This window comes from Phalaenopsis equestris, unplaced genomic scaffold, assembly GCF_001263595.1.
Source record: "Phalaenopsis equestris unplaced genomic scaffold, ASM126359v1 Scaffold000419, whole genome shotgun sequence".
Lineage (NCBI taxonomy): Eukaryota > Viridiplantae > Streptophyta > Magnoliopsida > Asparagales > Orchidaceae > Phalaenopsis > Phalaenopsis equestris.
This window is the reverse complement of record NW_018164860.1, coordinates 40,958-49,219: the sequence shown is the minus strand read 5'-3', so window position 1 is coordinate 49,219 and position 8,262 is coordinate 40,958. Positions and strand designations below refer to the sequence as shown.

General features: G+C 36.8%; 1 protein-coding gene across 8 annotated transcripts in view; it reads right to left on the bottom strand.

Annotated features, from left to right (window-relative positions):
* Nucleotides 1-1,249: 1,249 nt before the first annotated feature.
* The window catches only part of LOC110027182 (putative KHG/KDPG aldolase), a 34,790-nt gene continuing 27,777 nt past the window's right edge, over nt 1,250-8,262 (bottom strand). For 5 of the 8 annotated variants that reach the window (XR_002294310.1, XR_002294314.1, XR_002294313.1 and 2 more), the window contains 2 exons: nt 1,681-1,878; nt 1,250-1,566 (listed from right to left, as the gene is read on the bottom strand). The gene's annotated coding sequence lies outside the window, so the exon portion shown is untranslated. Of the gene's footprint in view, nt 1,567-1,680; nt 1,879-4,687; nt 5,632-7,147; nt 7,437-8,262 lie in introns of those variants that run through there. The other 3 variants (XR_002294311.1, XM_020728500.1, XM_020728501.1) reach the window with 3 other exon arrangements.

Genomic DNA, 8,262 nt, shown 5'->3' with positions numbered 1-8,262 from the left:
TCACATTTTTTTAAGTGATCATTTCTCATTTAGATAGATATTTGGTAGCATTTTAATTCTGGAGAATAAAAAGACTTTTTTTTTGCCGTATAACTTTTGATTGGTAGATGTTACTTTTTATCAACTTCTGAGTTAATTATTTATAGTATCAAGTTGATTTACAATATTTTTATAGCCCGATTAATAAAAGAGAAATTTACATAAATACCACATAATTCTTATGTATTTACATACGTAAAACCTAAACTGCTATCATCTCTCCTTGTTCACATGGAGCAGCAGTTTGCATTTCAATGTAAAGCCCAATTAATTTGGAAGTCGTCGGATTTATTTATTTTTTTTATTATTGTAATAAATATCAAACTAACATTCATCAGAAATTTAAAATATTATTCCTTTATTTTAGACGGTCATATTCTAAATAAAAAACCAAATGCCCATTTCTCAAATTAGTTTTTGAAAACCATCTCCCAAATACTGACAATAGTGTATTGCATCTTATGTTCAAAAAGGAAAGCAAAAGGAACTAACTGTGTTATATTTTTAAATTATGTTCAGCATATATAGGCATTGATTGGTAAGCTCAAAACTGCTCTAAGCAAATCATCACTTCAGACTGCCCTTCAACAGACCAGGAGTTGTATGGCGATTATATTACTATTTAAATCAAAGGTATTAGAAGCCAAACCAGGGCAGCCTGTTTAACCAATTTGTTAGTGAACCGAGCATGTAATCGATCTGATTTGTCTCAAAATTATTTTTCATAGTGAACTGGTGAAAGTTATTGCGAGCCGACGGTTAAACTAGCGAACCAGCCTTAATCATGTAGAACAGACAAGTAATAAAACCTCCTTTTATTGTCCTTAACTCTCAATCAAATAGTTTAAATTTTTCATATGACTTCGTTTTATAAATTATATATTAAATCCAACATATAATTATGAATTTAAGAATGTAAATCTAATATTTAATAAATTTAAACAAATTGTACATATATTTATAAAGAGCAAAATGTATCGCTTTCATAATGTGATAATATTGATATATTAGTTGAAGTGCAAAAATAAGAAAATAAACTTAGCTTCAAAAATATCAAATGGACTTCAAAATATATCAAATTTTAAATTTATAATCTCTAAAGCTAGTATTATGTTCAAAATATATTTATTTTTAACGCATTATTACATATTTATATAATTAAGTCACTTGGTTACATTAAAATAATTTCAATATTTATTAAATTACCCGATTCAACCTGAGTTCAACATTTAAAATGTTAAATCTCTCAGTTTTTCATTTCAATAGCTTGTCCAATTTTCACAAACATGATCAAATCACCATTTCTTCTACATACTGAAAAATACATAGAAAGCATTCCCAAAAGCTAATGCCGGATGTCTGCCGCTATGCGATCCAGAACAGTGTGGCCGCATCCGGACCGTTATTTGGACATACAAGAGTCATCCACACCTAATATTTTTTTCGTCATCAACACCCTATCGTCAATCTTTTTTCTTTTCAAGTTAAAATTTTGACAAAATTCGAGAAGCTCAATGAATCATTGCCCTGATGTTGCAAAAAAAGAACTTAAAAATGAGCACAAGGGTTTGCGTGAACACCTAAAAATGAATAAAAACATGAGCATGTCATTAAAATAAATGCTTAAAAATATGGACTTACGTGAAATTTCTGCAGCTTGTATTCATCAATGGAGGACCGAAATAAGAATCAGGCCTGAACTGTAGGAGAGATTCAAAGCCTCCATCTTCTTCTCTATAGAGGCTGCAATCCAAGAATAGCAAACGAATGCCGAAAAATTGCCTCCTGAATGCTCAGAATATATAAAAGTCAAACCAACCATATAGATTTCTGTCAGGCCTAGATGATGAATAAACAGATAAATCAGACCAAGTCAACCAATACATTAAATGAAGATTTACATACATACCACTCAATTCCTATGTATTTACATATCAAAAACCTAAGCTTCAATTTTTACATACATGACACCTTACCTATGCATGAAAAGGTGTATTTCACTTTCTAAAAGTTAAAATGGTGGTATTTTTCTATGTGATATAAAAGATTTTGGTGGTATAAATGTAAAAAAGTAGAAGTTTAGGCGTTAGATGTCCAATACATAAGAATTGGGTGGCATATATGTAAATGCCCCTACATTAAAATAGAACACAATAATAACAGGAGATCAGAGGAGACTTCTAATGATTATTAAAATTGAACAAAGATCAATGGCACATGATAACATAAATCCATTTAATGAAATGCGAAGTAGAATTTGATTGATTATAATTTTATAAAACAATTTGCATTTTAATGAAAACATGTTTATTTGGATTTTGAGGCAGAAAAAAATAATTTTAGCAATGATTTTCAAATACATATGATTAGGGCTGCCAAACAAGCTCGTTGTTTGCAAACAACTCTTATTCAGCTCGTTCAATAGCTCGTGTTCAAATCTAACATGGATAAATAATTAAAGTATTTGCTCATTAAAATTCACTTTCATTTCATTAATAACGTGCTTATATAAAGTCTTATAAGTTACAATATTTATAAATAAATCTCAAATAGAACCCTACATTAGATACAAATCCCAACACTCCCCCTCAAAATGGGCAAAAAGATATTCCCTAAGCCCGAATCCCAACACTCCCCCTCAAAATGGGCAAAAAGATTTCCCTAAGCCCATCTTGTCACATAACCTAGACAAATCTAATGAGTCAAGTCCTTTGATGAGGCAGTCAACCACATGCTCTCTAATGGCTACATGACTTAGCTCTAGTAGTCTGTTATTTTGCTTTTCCTTGATGAAGAACCTATCAATAAAAACTTGTTGTCACACCACAGCTTCATTTGAGTTCTCTGATCCATTTTGAGTTCAATAAACAAGGCTTTTAGTCACATCATCTCAACAACTCCTAATATCACGGCTTTGTACTTTGCCTCTGTTGTTGACCTCGCTACTACAAATTGTTTCTTGCTATTTCAAGAGACCAAGATGCCACCTATGAACATGCAAATCCTGAGGTGGAATTCTTGACATCTGCACAACTCGCCCAGCCAGCATCACAATAGCCCTCAATGTATACGTGGCCGTCCTTCTTGAAGATCAACCCCTTCCCTGATGCACTCTTCAAGTACCTTAGAATCTGATACATTGCATCTATATGACCCTTGGATCATGCATATAGTGGCTCACCACGCTCACAGCAAAAGATGTCGGGACGTGTGTGACTCAGATAGATACAACCTACTAATCTCTAGTATTTCTCATGATCAACTGGCTCTCTTGCCTCTGCAATCAGCGTGGTCTTTTGATCAACTGGAGAGACTACAGACTTGCATCCCGACATATATGTTTCTTTGAGAAGATTTAGTACATACTTTCTTTGAGATAAGACAATCTCCTCTAACCCACGAGATACCTCAACCCCAAGGGAGCATTTGAGTTGTCCAAGGTCCTTCGCCTCAAAATTTTTGCCCAATCTAAGCTTTTGTTGAACAATCTTTGTCTCATCATTACCAGTGATAATCATATCATCAACATACACGACAAGCATAGTGATGTGACCACCATTTTGAAGAAAGAAGACCGTATGGTCAACATCGATCTGTTGATATCTCATACCCGACCATAATTTTCTAAGCTTGTCAAAAATCAGGCTTGAGAAAATTGCTTCAAGCCATAAAGTGATTTCTTAAGCCTGCACACCTTGTTCACTGACTGACATGTACTGAATCATGTTGGTATGTCCATATACTCTTCCTCCAATAACTTACCATGAAGAAAAGAATTCTTCATATCGATTTGGTGTAACCTCCACCTACCATTCACAGCTAGAGAAATCAATGTCCTCACAATGCTCATCTTTGCGATTGGTGTAAAGATTTCATCGTAGTCAATGTCATACGTCTAATTGTACCCTTTTGCCACTACTCATGCTCTGTACCTCTCCACTCTCCCTTTTGAAGTTTGTTTTACCATGAATATCCACTTGCATCTAATTATCTTCTTCCCTGTTGATATTGGTACAATCTCGCATGTTCAGCTTTTTTCAAGAGTGCCAAGCTCTTCATGCATCGCCGCTTTGCACTTAGAATCCTCTTCAGCAACCTGCCAATACTTGGGTATAGAGACAAAGACCAATGATGCAATGAATGCTCCATGCAAAGGTAAGATGTTAGAATAAGAAATAAAGTTCACAATGCCAAGTTCCCACCCAAAACGATCAGGAGAATGTCCCGCATTGCTGCAGGAGGTCTTCCTTAATGTTGGGGTGAAAGAGGACGGAGTAGGAATGATCTCACCTGAGAATTTTGAATCAAAGGTGCATTGTGTAGGTGTCTCAAGAGTTATATATGACTGAGACAAGGGACTTGTTGGCATTGCAAACTCTGTTCCCTCAGTTTGTTTCTTCCTCTGTGTATACATCCTTAACTCATCTTCAGCTTGAATCCCACCACCACTAGGGTCAATCACCTTAATTTCAGTTTTCTTGGTGATTCATCCCACATCACAAGACATGTCATTGCCCTCACTTACACCACTACTACTCACTCTCTTCTCTCATATCTCTAGTGTTTGCGGAGTCACCGAAGGGTGAATTCACCTCTAGAGTGTAGTATGGTTCAAACCCTCTGAATGACACATCCATACTCATAAAGAATCTCTTCTTAATCGGATTCCAGCAGACAACCCTTCTGAGTAACAAAATAACCCACGCACACACATTTCACAACTCTGCGATCTAACTTCCCTACAAATGACATGTCTTTCACAAAGCACACATCCAAATACCTTCAATGAAAGGATCCCACTATTGTCTCCATTCAACATCTGATAAAAAAACTTCCACTCGAGCACTCTTGAGAGCATCCTATTAATCAATTGAGCAGCTGTCAATATTGTTTTCATTGTTTTCCCCCATAAGTATTGTGGGACGTTCAATGTCATCATCATGATCCGGGCTACCTCTAGAAGATGTCGATTCCTCCTCTCTGCTAGTACATTCTGTACTGGTGTGCATGGGCATGTGATTTGGTGTTGTATTCCTTGAATTGACAGATAGTTCCTAAATATTTTGTTGATATATTATGTCTCATTATCAAATCTCAATGCCTCACAACTGCACCATATTGGGTCTAGATTTCCTTGTGAAATTTTTAAAGGAAGCAACCATCTCCCTCTTCTGTTTCATCAAGTATATGAAGATAATACAAGAAAAACAATCAATAAACGTAATAAAATACCGATAACTATTCATAAAACTAGTAGGATAAGATCCCCATACATCAAAATATATTAAATCAAACACACTAGAGCTCCTAGTGAGCTTGCCAAACTCACAAGCATCACACAAGTTTCTCCTTATTTATCTTTTCATATATAGATGGATACAACCGACTAAGTAAACTAAGACTAAAATGTCACATATGTTTGTGATGTAGCAGTAACGCATCTTTGACGTTTCTCTCAGATTCTTCTACTCCAGCACTTTCCACCATGGATATCAGAGCTTAGTTCATCCCCTCTCGATCTAAGTACCAGAGTACACTATGCCACGTTCCAGTCCCCAATGTCTGGCCCATCCCTTTCTTTTGGAAGATCACCTGAGGAATATAAAAAAAACAATGCATTTTAACTTGAGCATAATGACATTAATGGATAAGAAGTTTACTGGAAAAAGAGCATGCAAAACATTGGTACATCTTAATGTACCCTTACCAACTATAGGCTCCGTTGTACCATCAGCAGTATTTATACTCTCTGATACTGCTAGATGAGCATATGAAGAGAACTCTCCAACGGTACCTGTCACGTGATGAGAAACACCAGAATTTATAATCCATTCTGATGATTTTTTGGTGGAAATAAAGACGAGCAAGTGTCACCGGTACCTTTGCTGAAGTGCGCATAAGTGGCAATATTACCCGTCGATGTCAATCGCTTTCAAACATCATCAGCTTCATCTCCTGTTGCTTTTTGTTTCCTCTTTAACAGCTCCAGACATACAAGATCCACTAGTAAAGATCACACATGTCTTTCCCTCCTCCTCTATTACCATCAGATTTGCTCAGTAGCCCCCTCATCCACCTTTTCGAACCCCACGATTACGACCACAACCTTCACCTTGTCCACACCCACCTGTCTCTCTCTCTTTAGGTGGCTTAAGACTGATCGTGCTCAGATGGGCAACTTCATCACAATTGAAGCACTTGTGAATCTCCCCCTGGACACCTCGCATACCTGAACTTGCAGCAGCCAATGCTGATCGTGCACCCAAAAAACCACCCGGCTCAGAGTGTGGTTTCATGCAACTCTCCTCTTGTATCATCGTAGCAATGGCCTCATCTAGTGTAGAAATAGTCGCCTGAGCTAGGAGAACCGATCTCCTCTGATCAAAGAACGTGTTTAGATGAGCCAGAAACTGCATGGTCCTCATCTACACAAAGATCTCTCCCGTCTTACATCTTAGATCACCACAGCTCGACATAGATGAGAAGTGATCAAGATCTTGCCACAACCGCTTCAAGTCTATAGAGTACTTGTAAATCGATATATCATCTTGAACCACTCCCTTTATCTCACGTTGGTCCAACATAGATCTTCTTAAGCTTCGCCCAAATGTCGTTCACCTTTCAAATGTCATCCATTGATGAAGTAATCGATAAAACAATCAAGTTGAGTAGCCGGGTGTAAAACAAGGCATATGTGGTCCTCCACTCATCCCTCTCAACACTGTCACATTTGCTCCACCCCCGTCATGTATTCTTCCAGTCTCTTCCCAAAGTAGCCTCGATCCAACGCAATCAATTCAGATATGAGACGGACCATATAAGGAGATAGTGGCTCTCGTTGAGATGCTAGCTCTCTATATGAGCCCGACCATAATATGAGATGTCTCCTAACATCCTCAATCACAACCTCAACACAAGAATAAATTTAGAATATGCATAACACATGCAACTTCCTTCCTGCAAATTCTTTCGATCCACTTTGCCTTTACCCGCACAAAGTAATAACCTCTTTGTCTCGCATGCAAAACTGCAACCACTATGTCGTGCGAAGCAGGAAGAAGTCTCTGTAAGTGGGCGATTCTTCCCTCCACACGTACTTGTTTTAGTGCTCGTCTGCTTGTCCTCACACTCTTCACACTGCGTCACTATCTTCCCCACCTCTGCTCCTGAAGCTATCCGACTTCGTGTGAGGGCCCTTTTGCTGCCGCGTTTGCCCGCCTGCGTCCTCATTCTTCGAGCCATGCTTTTGTCGTGTTCTCGCTCTCTATTGAATCTCCCTTCGCTGCAATGCAAGCCACGCATAATCTAACCACGCAATCCCATCCCAGACCAACTGTGCAATCCTGACTCCTCGCGAACATTCACGCACGATCCTGTCCAGGTAACTTCGCCATGGCCTATCGAACACAACAACGGCAGCAAGGGTTAAGACTGAGGCACTGATACCAATTTGAAGTATTTGGTCATTAAAATTCACTTCACTTTATTGATAACGGACTTATATAGAAACTTACAAGTTACAACATTCACAAATAAATTTTCAGACTTCATTTATTTATAAATAAAATCCTACATTAGATACAAATCTCAACATAAATTTTTTAAGCTCGAATTATAAACGAGTTGAGCGTGAACAACCCTCAAAGTTCAGATATGAAAAACTTAAGAATACAACATTATCAGGAAAGATGACTTTTTGGAAGCTAAACCCCTAGGTTGATAATTTCTTTATGCATCTTTTTTGTGTTTTTTAAAGAGCTAAAGACGAGAACCTTTGATTTACAAAATATAAAGTATCTATACAAAAAATTTTAAGGCTGGTGTCCTTCATAAGAAGATGTGGACTCCAATAATATTTCAATAAAATTAAGAATGATTGATTACAAACCAATATATGCAATTGTAAGAAGTTCAAAATTATTTAATCATCAATTAAAGACACTGAGCAACCACAAACATAGTACCCGAAAAGTAACTTTTTACAAATCTAGCACTATCTTTCATCCAATTTTCAAATTCTCACTCAAATATCAAAATTCATGATAAAACCACAATCATATTTTTCATTTTTTCAAATTCTCAATGGTTTGATCGTGCATACATAAATATATCAGTCAGTAGCTCAAAAAATTACCCTGTTGCAAGATTTTGTAAACAACAATGTTTCAGGTGCTATGTATGTAATTATCCCTAAAATCTCATAATGGATCAAATTTATGAATT